Raw genomic sequence first — 13,561 nt, forward strand, 5'->3', positions numbered from 1 at the left:
AGGGATAAGAGGTAATGAAAAATCATTAATTTTTATCCATTACGGTGTATTGTATTTTTTAATTTTCTAATCACAAAGGCAATAGGCCATAAAATTCAGTAAGTGAATTATACATCAATTTTTGTCATCCATTAGAAAACGTGGTGTATGCAAACTACAATGAACAAGAGATAATGTACAAGAACAAATTGAGGTTTTACAGAATTGTAAAGAAATGGCTATGTGTATGCTGAAGAAAAGAAGAGAAGAAATTCAAAACTTAAAAAGGCAAAAAAAAATTGGTTGTAGAAAAAAAATTTTCAAAAGCTTCTGAGCACTATGCGACTTAACTTCTGTGGTCATTAGTCGCCTATAACTTAGAACTAAATAAGCCTAACTAACCTAAGGACATCACACACATCCATGCCCAAGGCAGGATTCGAACCTGCGACCGTAGCAGTCACTCGGTTCCGGACTGCAGTGCCTAGAACCGCTCGGTCACTTCGGCCGGCTTGGTTGTAGAAATAATTATCAAAATGCAACCACATGTCATAATACCAACTGAAAATACTGATTTGATAAGACATGTTTGTTATTCTTATATTATTTGATAATGAAATTTAGTATGATTATATTGTGATTAGATGTCAAAGAAGAAAGCTGCAAATGCAGTTATATATACATGTGGATACACATCCAAATTGTGTAGAAGTAAGAAGAATAGAATATAATCTTAATTCAATAAACTTGCACAATACAATAAAAGTGGAATTGAATTATAATATTAATTTTTATAGAAATTATTATCATTAGATAATGGATACACAGAGCAACACCATTTACAAGATGTGAAGAAACCTTTAAAAATAACATTGTCCTTACTAACACAACTGTTATGTGAATAAAAAGTTCTCAACCACTTAACATATAGTTCATTGCTTTTCTTTCTCAAAACTTTCTCAACAAGATATACTTCAGGATGTCTTATTATCCATTGTTCATACTCATAAAAATTTCCTGTAATTTTTTCTCCATCCAATGCCTTTAATTTATATGTGATTGGATTAGAACGAATATCTTTTAAAAAAATCTGTCGACCAATTGGCTGAGTATCATCTTTCAAAACTTCCTCTAACTTTAATGATTCTAACTTTATTGCTAACTTTATATTTAGGTTTATCATTAGGTACAGTGATCGTTGGTTTATAATTTTTTTCTTAACTTCTGTTTCTCTCACTTTTATTGTCAAATGTTTTGCATTACATTATTCATCAAGCAATTTTTCAACCCGTTCAATCCATTTATAATATCCTTCAAAGTCTAAATTTTTGCACTTTTTTTCCACGACGCATTCTGTTAAACCTTTCAATAAAAGATGCTTTTAATTCAGTATAAGTTGATAATGATTAATATAATTTTTCATAAGTTCTTCAAAATCTTTATTATAGAATCTTCACCATTACCTGTATGTAAAATCCTTGGTGTTGTTGTTTTAAATATTATTTCAAAACGTCAACTAAATTTTTACCTGTTTCATCTTTAACTGGAATAACCCAAGTAAATTTTGAAAAAGTCGATTACATTTATTACATGTATATAACCTTCATTAATTTTTGAATTTCCTTTCAGTTTACCAGAATCTATTTTTACTTCAGCTTTCCATAAATCACCTATACCAAGAGAGATACCATGTCTTCTTTTACAATTTTTTTATTGGTATATGTAAGTAATTAATAATTTCTTCAGAAATATTGGCCATGAGAGATTAGCTCACCCCTTCACCTACAATGTTTTTAACGAATTTACTCTTTTTGGTTGTAAATACTATGTGAATCCCTGCAATTCTTTGTCTTCCTTTTTAGTTGTTACTCTTTGATGGTGATGTGTTTCTGTAAATTTCTTACACTTCTAGCACCTTATATAATTATCCATTTATGTAGATTAAATTTCACCAAGTAAAATTATTTTATATGTATAGGTTGAGGTAAATGGAAATATATAATTGCTGGATGTATTCACAATCTTCTAGTTAGTAAATCCGATTTAAGGACTATTACTGACTGATTTTTATTATTTATTTTGTATGTTTTATCATCAGAATCGCTTGTTGTCATAAAAAGAGTACAAAATCTATACACTGTCCATAATGAAAAGCTTTTTCAGTGTGATAGTATAATGAAATACACACTTGTGTACTTAATGTCCACAGTTAAATCTAAATTAATACTTGTTAAGTACCTTTCTTTCCAGTAAACCACACCTGTCTAAAGCAAAATTAAGAGCTGAGTTGATGTTATTTGTCTTTCATGACAATCTTCTGAAGCACTATTATATATTTATTTCTTATATTGAGATGTGTTAGAATATTTACATATCCAGCTTTTAGTACTTCTCTGTTGACATAGTTATTGAGCTGTGTGAGAATACTTACAGCTTCATGTTTTGTTCCAAGATTGTTTAGTCATAGAATATGTCGCTGACTGGAGTCAGCGATAGCTGACGCAAAGTCTGTTTTAGCTAATGCAAACTCTTTTCCTAAATATTGTTTGGTAAGTCCATTATAACTATTCATAGGATATTTTATATTTACCAGTCTTCTACCTTTAAAATCAATGTAACTTTTAGATGCTTTCAAAACGTTACCTAATTCATTTTGAAATTGCTTAATTACAATCTCTATTTTTGCATCTAGCAATGATTTTAATTTTTCAAACCAGTTATAAACATCACATAGATTGTAGCTGAAGTGTTTAATTAATTTTTTTACTTTTGAATTTATTTCTACTATTAATATTTGACTGAAAATATTCAGTTTTTGATTCCAATTATTATTTGATTTTTAATGCTTGTTTCCTTATTGATCTTGTTGTTGCCTTTAGGCTGCACCTTAGTTCAAAAATATCCATTTATTTGATTCAAAATATCATGAAACTTATAATTATCTGACAACAATTTTAAAACAAATAGACACAAATGGCCACATATTACTGTTTTAAAATGCTGAATTTGTGGTCCTCTTCCTTAGGAATATTTCCTCCACATCAATCAAACACAATTTTTTTATCTTTATTCCTATAATATCATATCCAGTGTGAGTCAGCATGATGAGATGTATCTAAATTAACTATTCCAGATTCATATTCTCTAGGATGATTAACGATAGCTGAAGCAGTCTTAGGACTGCATCCAGGTGATTCATCAATCATAAAAACGCCACCAAAGTATTTGATTTTTAATAGTTTAGCAAGTTTTTCTATAACAAAACTAGTTAAATCGTTAGGATACATATGGATTATTTTTTGTTCAGCACTAATTTTCTTCTCCACTGCAGAATTATGTCATTTTTATTCTTCTAATTCTGTATCATCTTTTTTATTGTCCATTACTGCTTTTGCAGTACCAGCTTTTCCACCAGCTAATGAACCAATAGTTGCCAATAATAAAGGAATAAATCTTCTGTCATGTTTGGTTAGTCCTGAACCATCTTTCTTTTTTGTTAGGTATTTGGTAACTTTTTGCACAGCAAACCTGCAGTTTCTTTTCTCTCTTGCTTTGTTGGGCATCAGTTAAAAAATTATCCACACTATATAACCAATCATTATTGAGTTTAATTTTTAATTAATTTCGGTTAATTTTGCCATTAGGTAGCAAAGCATAATCCATGGTAATGTTATTCATTTATATCGATAAAGTTTTTTATGAGATTCAATATTTTTATAAGCCCTATTCATTATCATCAACATCGAAACCAATGCCTAATTTAGTCCATGCATATATTTTTTCTCTAAGTGGAGTTGTTGCTAGTTTTTCTCCAATTGAAGAATTTGAAGTGTGCATTCTTTCTTTTGTAACTGGTTGAATTTTTTGATCTGCTTTGTGTCTTTCTGGTAATTCTGTTTTTTGCTATATGCAAGCTCCATCTAGTGGATTTATTCCATGATCCCCTCTAGCAAATCTTTCATTTAATTTGATTCCTAGATCACTAAATCTATAGCTAGGTAGATACACTGACACACTGCTTACCACACATCAGAACATTCCAGATCTGAATAGCATAACAAAAGGAACACTTGATATGACCCTAGACTGTTTTGCAGTCAATAAGTTCCTGTGAAATTCTGATAAAACCCAACAACTTTTTACAGGAATGTCATATGAAGTAGGCAATATGGCAGTAAAACACTTACGTATTTACATTGACTCAAAAGTCCGTTGGGAGGAACTTTTTAATCACACATGTGAAAAAATATCCCAGGTGGCATACCTTATCTTGAAACTAAGGGAGGTAGTGAGCTAGGAGTACCTTAGGGTTACATACTTTGGGCTATTCCAGTCACGTATTTCATATGGTCTGATTATATGAATGCACTCCCCACACATCGAGAACATTTTGAAAATACAAAAAAAGTCTTACACATAATATATAAAAGAGGTCGCAGAGAGCACTGTCATCCTTTATTTTCCAGACTCAGAATACTCACAACTACAAATTTATACATTTATGTGTCTGTACTCTATATTAAAAATAATATTTCAGACTCTGTTGCCAGAGGGGAAATACATGAGCAGAACACCAGAGCTAAGGGTAATTTAGACATACCTTTATTACTTTATTACTATATCTTCGTCGTTTATCAGCCATGGCTGGACAGACTGCGTCACAAATACAATGTTTATCAACTAACATTTATACAACACCATATACAAAATTTATATTACAAATAAAAGAAAATATTTATGCAGTGCACAAAAACACACTGAACATAGATAAAAAGAAATATAACTAAACAGACAAGTAAAACTTCATAGCAGCAAATGAAAATACCATAAAGCAAAATGTTCACAAGACCATGTAGATCACACATATAAAATTTCATTTTGGCGAAGTATGTACTTTAAGTAAAACACAAAATTAAAATGAGAACGTAAAAAGAAGATTAAATTTAGCCAAAATTATATATAAAACATAACAATATTTATTATTTTGTCCATTCACTAGAACCACTGTTGAAAAACTCTTCCAAGGAATATAGTGGTTGTTGTTTCAGGTCCTGAGCAATTTTTTTCCGAAATAATTCAAGTTGCAGGGATTTCACTTCTGGAGGCAGTTGATTGTACATTTTTAGGGCAACTGTTGGAAAGCTGTCTTGTGTACTTGATAGGCGACACCTTGGCACTTCAATGTTCCTCTTACAGCGAGTGTCATGATTATGTATTTCTTGTCTTATGCTATAATTCCTTTGATTTTCTTTTATATAAATGTGGCAGAAAAACACATACTGGCTAAAAACAGTCATTATGCCTAGCCTGGTGAAAATAGGCTTACAGTGGTCCAGTCTTTTGCTAGAGGATATGATCTTGATGGCTTTTTCTTGTAATAGCAACACATCTTTGCTGCCTGAGCAGTGTCCCCACAACAACAGTCCATAGCTAATGTGGCTGTGGAAGAGTGCATGGTAGACTATTATGAGAAACTGGTCAGTTATTAGCCTTTTCAGCTTCCTCAAGAGGTATATCACACGAGAAAGTTTGGTGCATACATATGCAGTATAATCATTCATGGAGAGTATGTTGTCAACCTTGAAGCCCAGTAGTCTGACAGTCTCCATGTTTTCTTGATCTTCAATGTTGGTTAGACTGCATATCAAATGTTGGTTTTTTCCTTCATTGATCTTCATTTTATTTATTACAAACCATTCTTTTATTTCTCCAAACATCTAATTTGATGCACCAAGACCTTCTGCGGCTGTATGTCCTTTGGCAATAAGGGTAGTGTCATCTGCAAACTGCACCATTTGACTATTATAGCTCATATCATTGACATATATGAGGAATAGGAGAGGTCCTAAGACTGATCCCTGGGGCACTCCATGTTCCAGTTTTTGTTCAAGAGAACTTGCTCCGTTCACTGATACTACCTGCTTTCGGTTTTCCAAATAAGATTGGAGTGTTGATAGAACAACACCACCAACACCATAGCAACTTAACTTGGCTATTAGTGTTGTGTGTGAGATGCAGTCAAAGGCTTTGCTGAGGTCACAGAGTGTCGGTGCCACACTCTCTCTCTCTTCAAAACTCTGTCGAATCGTTTTTAATAAGTTCAGTGTGGCTGTCATTGTTGATCTCCCCTTGCGGAATCCGTGCTGTGTGTTTTCGAATAAGTTGTTTTCCTCAAAGTAATTCAGCACCTGGCAGTGCATCACAGACTCAGTAACTTTGGCTAGTACTGGTATCACTGAGATTGGTCTGAAGCTAGACACCTCGCATGGATCCCCCTTCTTATACAGGGTAAGTCACCTAACGTCACCGCTGGATATATTTCGTAAACCACGTCAAATACTGACGAACCGATTCCACAGACCGAACGTGAGGAGAGGGGCTAGTGTAATTGTTTAATACAAACCACAAAAAAATGCACGGAAGTATGTTTTTTAACACAAACCTACGTTTCTTTTAATGGAACCATGTTAGTATTGTTAGCACATCTGAACATATAAACAAATACGTAATCAGTGCCGTTTGTTGCATTGTAAAATGTTAATTACATCCGGAGAGATTGTAACCTAAATTTGACGCTTGAAACCTCCGACGTTCAGTTGCGTGTTGTAACAAACATGGGCCACGGTCGACGAGCAGCATCTGCAGGGACATGTTTACGATGACGACCGTGTTTACGAGTGTGGCTGTAGTGCACTGTTGTGGTTTGGTTTAGCTGTCGCAGTGTCCACATGTAGCGCTTGCTGCTATTGTTATTCTGCATTCGTCTCCGCACGCAGACCAACTGTAGTACACCGCGTTACCAGACGTCTGTGATAGTGTAGTGTTGTAGGAACTGTTACCATGGTGTATTCGAACTCTGAAAAGGCGGAGATGATACTCATCTATGGCGAGTGTCGACGAAATGCAGCTGAAACCTGCAGGGTGTATGCAGAACGGTACCCGGACAGAGAGCATCCAACGTGCCGCTCATTGCAAAACATCTACCGCCAACTGTATGCAACAGGTATGGTTGTAGCACGCAAACGGGTCCGCAACAGGCCCGTCACAGGAGAAGCGGGTGCAGTTGGTGTGTTAGCTGCTGTTGCCATGAACCCACACATGAGTACACGGGACATTGCGAGAGCCAGTGGACTGAGTCAAAGTAGTGTCATGCGCATACTGCATTGTCACCGCTTTCACCCGTTTCATGTGTCGCTACATCAGCAATTACATGGTGATGACTTTAATCACCGAGTGCAATTCTGTCAATGGGCATTAACAGAGAATGCGTTGCAGTTCTACCTGTTTACCGATGAAGCGGGTTCCACAAACCACAGGGCAGTGAATCTACGAAACATGCATTACTGGTCCGTGGACAATCCTCGCTGGCTCAGACAGGTAGAGCGACAGCGACTGTGGACTGTAAATGTATGGTGCGGAATCATTGGCGACCACCTCATTGGTCCTCACTTCATAGCAGGGGCCAAAACAGCTGCAACATACATCGCGTTTCTACAGAATGATCTGCCAACGTTGCTCGAAAATGTCCCACTGGAAACGCGTCGACGTATGTGGTATCAGCATGATGGTGCACCTGCACATTCCGCAATTAACACTAGGCTGACCCTTGACAGGATGTTCGACGGGCGTTTCATAGGACGTGGAGGACGCATAAATTGGCCAGCCCGTTCTCCTGATCTTACACCTCTGGACTTCTTTCTGTGGGGTACGTTAAAGGAGAATGTGTACCGTGATGTGCCTACAACCCCAGAGGATATGAAACAACGTATTGTGGCAACCTGCGACGACATTACACCAGATGTACTGCGGCGTGTATGACATTCATTACGCTAGAGATAGCAACTGTGTGCACCAAATGGTGGCCACCACATTGAACATCTATTGGCCTGACATGTCGGGACACACTCTATTCCACTCCGTAATTGAAAACGGAAACCACGTGTGTACGTGTACCTCACCCCTAATGGTAATGTACATGTGCGTCAGTGAAAAAGGCCAATAAAAAGGTGTTAGCATGTGGACGTTATTTGTTGTTCCAGTCTCTCCTGTACCTAAGGTCCAACACCGTTCCCTTTGGATCCCTACGTAATTCGGTGCTCTCCGATACACACGATCGAACAGCGGAGGACTGGTACTCAAGCATCAACTTTAGGTTACAATATCTCCGGATGTAATTAACATTTTACAATGCAACAAACGGCACTGATTACGTATTTGTTTATACGTTCAGATGTGCTAACAAAACTAACGGAGGTCCATTTAAAAAAACGTAGGTTTGTGTCAAAAAACATACTTCCGTGCATTTTTGTATGGTTTGTATTAACCAATTACACTAGCCCCTCTCCTCACATTCGCTCTCTGAAATCGATTCGTCAGTATTTGATGTGGTTTACGAAATATATCCAGCGGTAATGTTAGGTGACTCACCCTGTATATTGGTACTGTGCACGCCAGTTTAAGGAAGTCTGGGACGACACCAGAAGATAGGCATTTGTTTATTGCTATGGCTAGTGGCTGAGCTAATTCTGCAATAATTTTCTTTAGTAGTGTGCAGGACATGCCATAGATGCCTACACTTTCTGAGTGTTTGTAGGAGTTCACAATTTTTATCATGTCTTCAGGGCGTACTTCCTTCCACTTTTGAATACTGCAACTGTCTGCATTTCTTATGTTTGCAGTCGGATCTAGGTCAGAGTGTGGAATTTCACTCACTGTCTTTTCCACTATTCTGACAAAATATTCATTGAAGTCATCAGGGCTACATGAATTTAAGCAGGAGGTAGCCTTCTTTCTGTTCTCATTTACAAGATTCCAGGCAGCTGTACAAGGATTTTGGGCCTCTTTAATGTATGTATCATTATATTTCTTTTTTACTTCCTCTACTGCCTTCCTATAAGCTTTTTTGGCTTTCAGGTAGTTGCGGTGATGTAATTCTTTAACTGGAATGTCTAAAGCTGATTTCGTTCGGTCCTTGCACATTGTTACAATACACTTCAAAGTATTGAGCTTGGGGGTGTACCATTGTTTCGCATTGATAACTTTCTGCCTGCCTTGTGATCTGTCCACAGGATTCTTCACTGGTCTTACCAGAAACATGTCATCAAATATTGTTTTTAAGGTTTGGAACAGACATAAGAAAGAATCACTGCCTACTAACTCTGCAATTTTCTGCTGCCAGTTTACACAAGACAGAGCTGCTTTGAGATCATTTAGTCTCTCTTCTTTAACAAATCTTCTTTTGAATGTGTAGTTTGAATGCCATGTGCTTATCTGCAGTTTGCTCCTCATACTGGTTTCCATTACTAGTGCACAGTGATCTGCTATCATAGGTTCATCTACAATGAGTTTATAGTCCCAGATGTTGAGGTTGGTGATTATGGTGTCCAGGCATGCACCACCCCTTGTTGGGAGCTTATTTGCAATAAACAACCCATAACTGGTAATTAATCTCATAAAGACACTCTCTCTGGCATCTGCATCACCTATGTGTATGTTAAAATCTCCACACAGTGCGATTTTTGACTTTAGGTGTGTTAGGTAACACAAACAGTTCTCCATATGTCCAATAAAATTCTCAAAGTTACCATCTGGAGAATGGTACACAGCAACAACAACTAAATCAATATTTGTTAATAACAGTGCAGCTAATTCAAGATCAAAATCCACACAAAAACTGCTTAAATCGATTTCGTTGATGCTATGATCTCTGTTGGCATACACAGAGACCCCACCATGGGTTGCAGTTCTTCGAAACCAAGCACTGGCCATGTCTAAGTATTCAACAGATTTATAGAAATCACCTTCTGCTTCAGCTAGCCAGTGTTCACAAATACATAAAACATCTGGTTTAATTTCTTGTATAATAAATGATAGGAGATCCATTTTGGTTCTTATGCACTGCACATTTACACTTGCAATGATTATAGGTGTATTGTTTTCAGTACTAGCAACATTCTTGTACAGTGATCCTTGATCCTTGTTTTTAACTTCATAATCTATTTTATTGGCATAATGGTTGGTCTCCAGAATAAAAAATGCTTAATTACAACATTTTTGGGCCATACAGCAGTGTCCATTAGCTTGTCTTTTAGATGAAAGTCTACACCAATCTGAAAACTACTATTTACACACTTAGATTCCAATTTTTCTTCCTGAAAGTTGCTATGACCTGGTAGGATTTTCTTCAAAAAGTTTATTACGTTTTCTGCTATTGTTCCACTTTTCACCTTTCCTAAATGAAACCATGCTCTCTTTTCCCCATACAGCATTCCTTGGTCACCACCAGTGCCTATTATTTTATTTTTCCTGTCACTAACACTTGAATTTCCAACTACTGAGATGGCATTGAGTGGAGGAGTTGATCTGATAGTCACTGTCTGTGGCAGTTTGCATGGTATAGCTGTATTTAGCACTGTGTTATTGATTTGTTGTTCTGCAGAAGTTGTTGGGGTTTTCTTGTCTCTATGGCAAACACTTTTTTTCCTAGAACTTACTACAGGCCACTCTGTATTGGGTGAGAGTTTATTTTCTGAGGAATCTGCAGAGTTGTAGAGACTATTTTCATCTTTATTAACGCCAGATCCTGTTTTGTTGACCGATATATTGTTTACATCAAAACACTCGTTAGATTCAATGATAGTTTGATTACCATTTACGGTTGGAGTTTTTTCGTCTGGAATGATCTGTTTTCCTTGTTGAAGAAAGGGATTTGCACAGTTTCTGTCACTACTTACATTATTACAGCATTCATCAACGCCGTTTTCTCGATCACCGACAGTTGTTTTGGATGTGTGAGTCGGGTTTCACAGCACATTAACCGCAACATGTTGTTTATGTTTATCTGCCGCCAAATCCGTTTGTTTACCATTTGCAGTACCAATGTTTTCCTGCACAAATTCACTTACTTTGCTATAACCACTTTCCAAGGAGTCAGCAACATTTACAAGTGGGTTTTCACATATGTTTACGTTATATTTTGGAGACTGCAATTCTTCAATCTTAGAATGAGCACTGATAATTGTATCCAACTTTTTATTCTTTGATAGGTTATCTTCCGATATTTTATTTGTCAACTTGAGTATATTTTGTAAGTATTGTAATGATTTTACGTCACCGTTCACTTCAATATCACTTTTGTGTTTCTGCACTTTAGGTTCATGTAAATTTTCGCTACTTAACCTCTTTTCGCAGGACACACAGTGAAACTTAATTCGATCTTTAGAACATGCTAATGTACGAGCTGCACTGTTACTAAACGCCTACACACTCGTTGTGAAAGCATTTATTACACCATAATCCACAAACTAGCACTATATCTGTCGTTTTACTAATTTTTTTGCACGCTTCACATGATTGAACAACATCACTTGCCGCCATCTTGGCTGCCACAGAGTAGCAAGAACAGGAAATTTCCACGAAGTAAACCCTCTTAAAACGTTCAATAAGCTGAGAGTTCATGTTCAGTCTATGGATATTAAATTTTTTGAAATTAAATGATACAGCTGGCTGTGAGATCGTTCATTTTATAACATTAAGGAATTCTTTTAGATGCCTGAGGAATATACTAGCATTTAAAAGTTTTCTGTAGTTAAACATATTATTATGTGCTGTGGTTAAGTCATGTGTAATTACATAGTGTATACAATACACAATACATTATGTACAGGGGATACTATACTATACTATATTGTATTATAGTAAAGTATAGCTTGTTACATTAACTACTAGAAACTATCCTGATGTAAACTGGTATACTGCCATGCTTACAATATACACCTCAATGTACTGACATTAGTTTTTTTTATTATCATGTATGTACTACTACATCCTCTGTGACTAAGTCTATATCATTGTAAAATGATCTATGGTGAATAAATTCCTTGAATCTTGATTGCAAAAGGTAATCTATTAATTAATGTCTTAACTAATATATTTTTATAATTTCCACTTTGGCAGAATGCATGTGGCAAGTTATTCAAAAATCTACATCTACATCCATACTCCGCAAGCTACCTCACGGTATGTGGCGGAGGGTACTTTGAGTACCTCTATCAGTTCTCCCTTCTATTCCAGTCTCTTATTGTTCGTGGAAAGAAAGATAGTCGGTATGCCTCTGTGTGTGCTATAATATCTCTGATTTTATCCTCATGGTCTCTTCTAGAGATCTACATAGGAGGGAGCAATACACAGCTTGACTCCTCAGTGAAGGCATGTTCTCGAAACTTCAACAAAAGTCCATTCCCAGCTACTGAGCGTCTCTCTTGCAGGGTCTTCCACTGGAGTTTATCTGTCATCTCCGTAACGCTTTCGCGATTACTAAATGATCCTGTAACGAAGGGTGATGCTTTCCGTTGGATCTTCTCTATCTCTTCTATCAACCCTATCTGATACGGATCCCACACCGGTGAGCAGTATTCAAGCAGTGGGCGAACGAGTGTACTGTAACCTACTTCCTTTGCTTTTGGATTGCATTTCCTTAGGATTCTTCCAACGAATCTCAGTCTGGCATCTGCTTTACCGACGACCAACTTTATATGATCATTCCATTTTAAATCACTCCTAATGCCTACTCCCAGATAATTTATGGAATTAACTGCTTGCAGTTGCTGACGTGATATATTGTACCTAAATGATAAAGGATCTTTCTTTCTTCGTATTCGCAGCACATTACACTTTTCTACATTGAGATTCAATTGCCATTCCCTCCACCATGCACAATTCGTTGCAGGTCCTCCTGCATTTCAGTACAATTTTCCATTGTTACAACCTCTTGATATACTACAGCAGTATCCGCAAAAAGCCTCTGTGAACTTCTGATGTTATCCACAAGGTCATTTATGTATATTATGAATAGCAACGGTCCTACGACACTCCCCTGCAGCACACCTGAAATCACTCTTACTTCGGAACATGGTCGGGAAATCTACTGGAAATATTTTCCAAATTTTCCTTCACTTGCTCTTCCACAACAGCTGCTGAGCCAGGGGGCCTATAGAGACATCCAGTTACCATGTTTGAGCCTGCTTTAACCGTGACCTTCACCCAAATTATTTCACATTTCCGATCTCCGTCAATTTCCTTCGATACTATTGCACTTTTTATCGCTACAAACACGCCTCCCCCTTAACTGTCCAGCCTGTCTCAATCTGAGTTTAGAATTTCATTACTGTTTACATCTGGTTTCAGCTAACTTTCTGTCCCTAGTACTATGTGGGCATTGTGACCGTTTATTAATGAGAGCAGTTCTGTGACCTTTCTGTAGACGCTCCTGCAGTTTTGCTGTTACCACATTAATATTGCTATTTCCTGTTGTGTTTTGCCTACTACTACCTTGTCACGTCTCAGGAGGCGTCTTGTCGGGCCTAGAGATGGAGTTCTCTAATCTAAAAAAAAACCCCATGTGCACTCCACACGTACTCCGCTACCCTTGTAGCCGCTTCCTGCGTGTAGTGCATGCCTGACCTATTCAGTGGCTCCCTAAATTTCTCCACCCGATAGCGGAGGTCGAGAAATTTGCACCCCAGATCTCCGCAGAATCGTCTGAGCCTCAGGTTTAAGCCTTCCACTCGGCTCCAAGCCACAG

The sequence above is a fragment of the Schistocerca cancellata genome, chromosome 4 (assembly GCF_023864275.1).
Source record: "Schistocerca cancellata isolate TAMUIC-IGC-003103 chromosome 4, iqSchCanc2.1, whole genome shotgun sequence".
In the NCBI taxonomy this organism is placed as follows: Eukaryota; Metazoa; Arthropoda; class Insecta; order Orthoptera; family Acrididae; genus Schistocerca; species Schistocerca cancellata.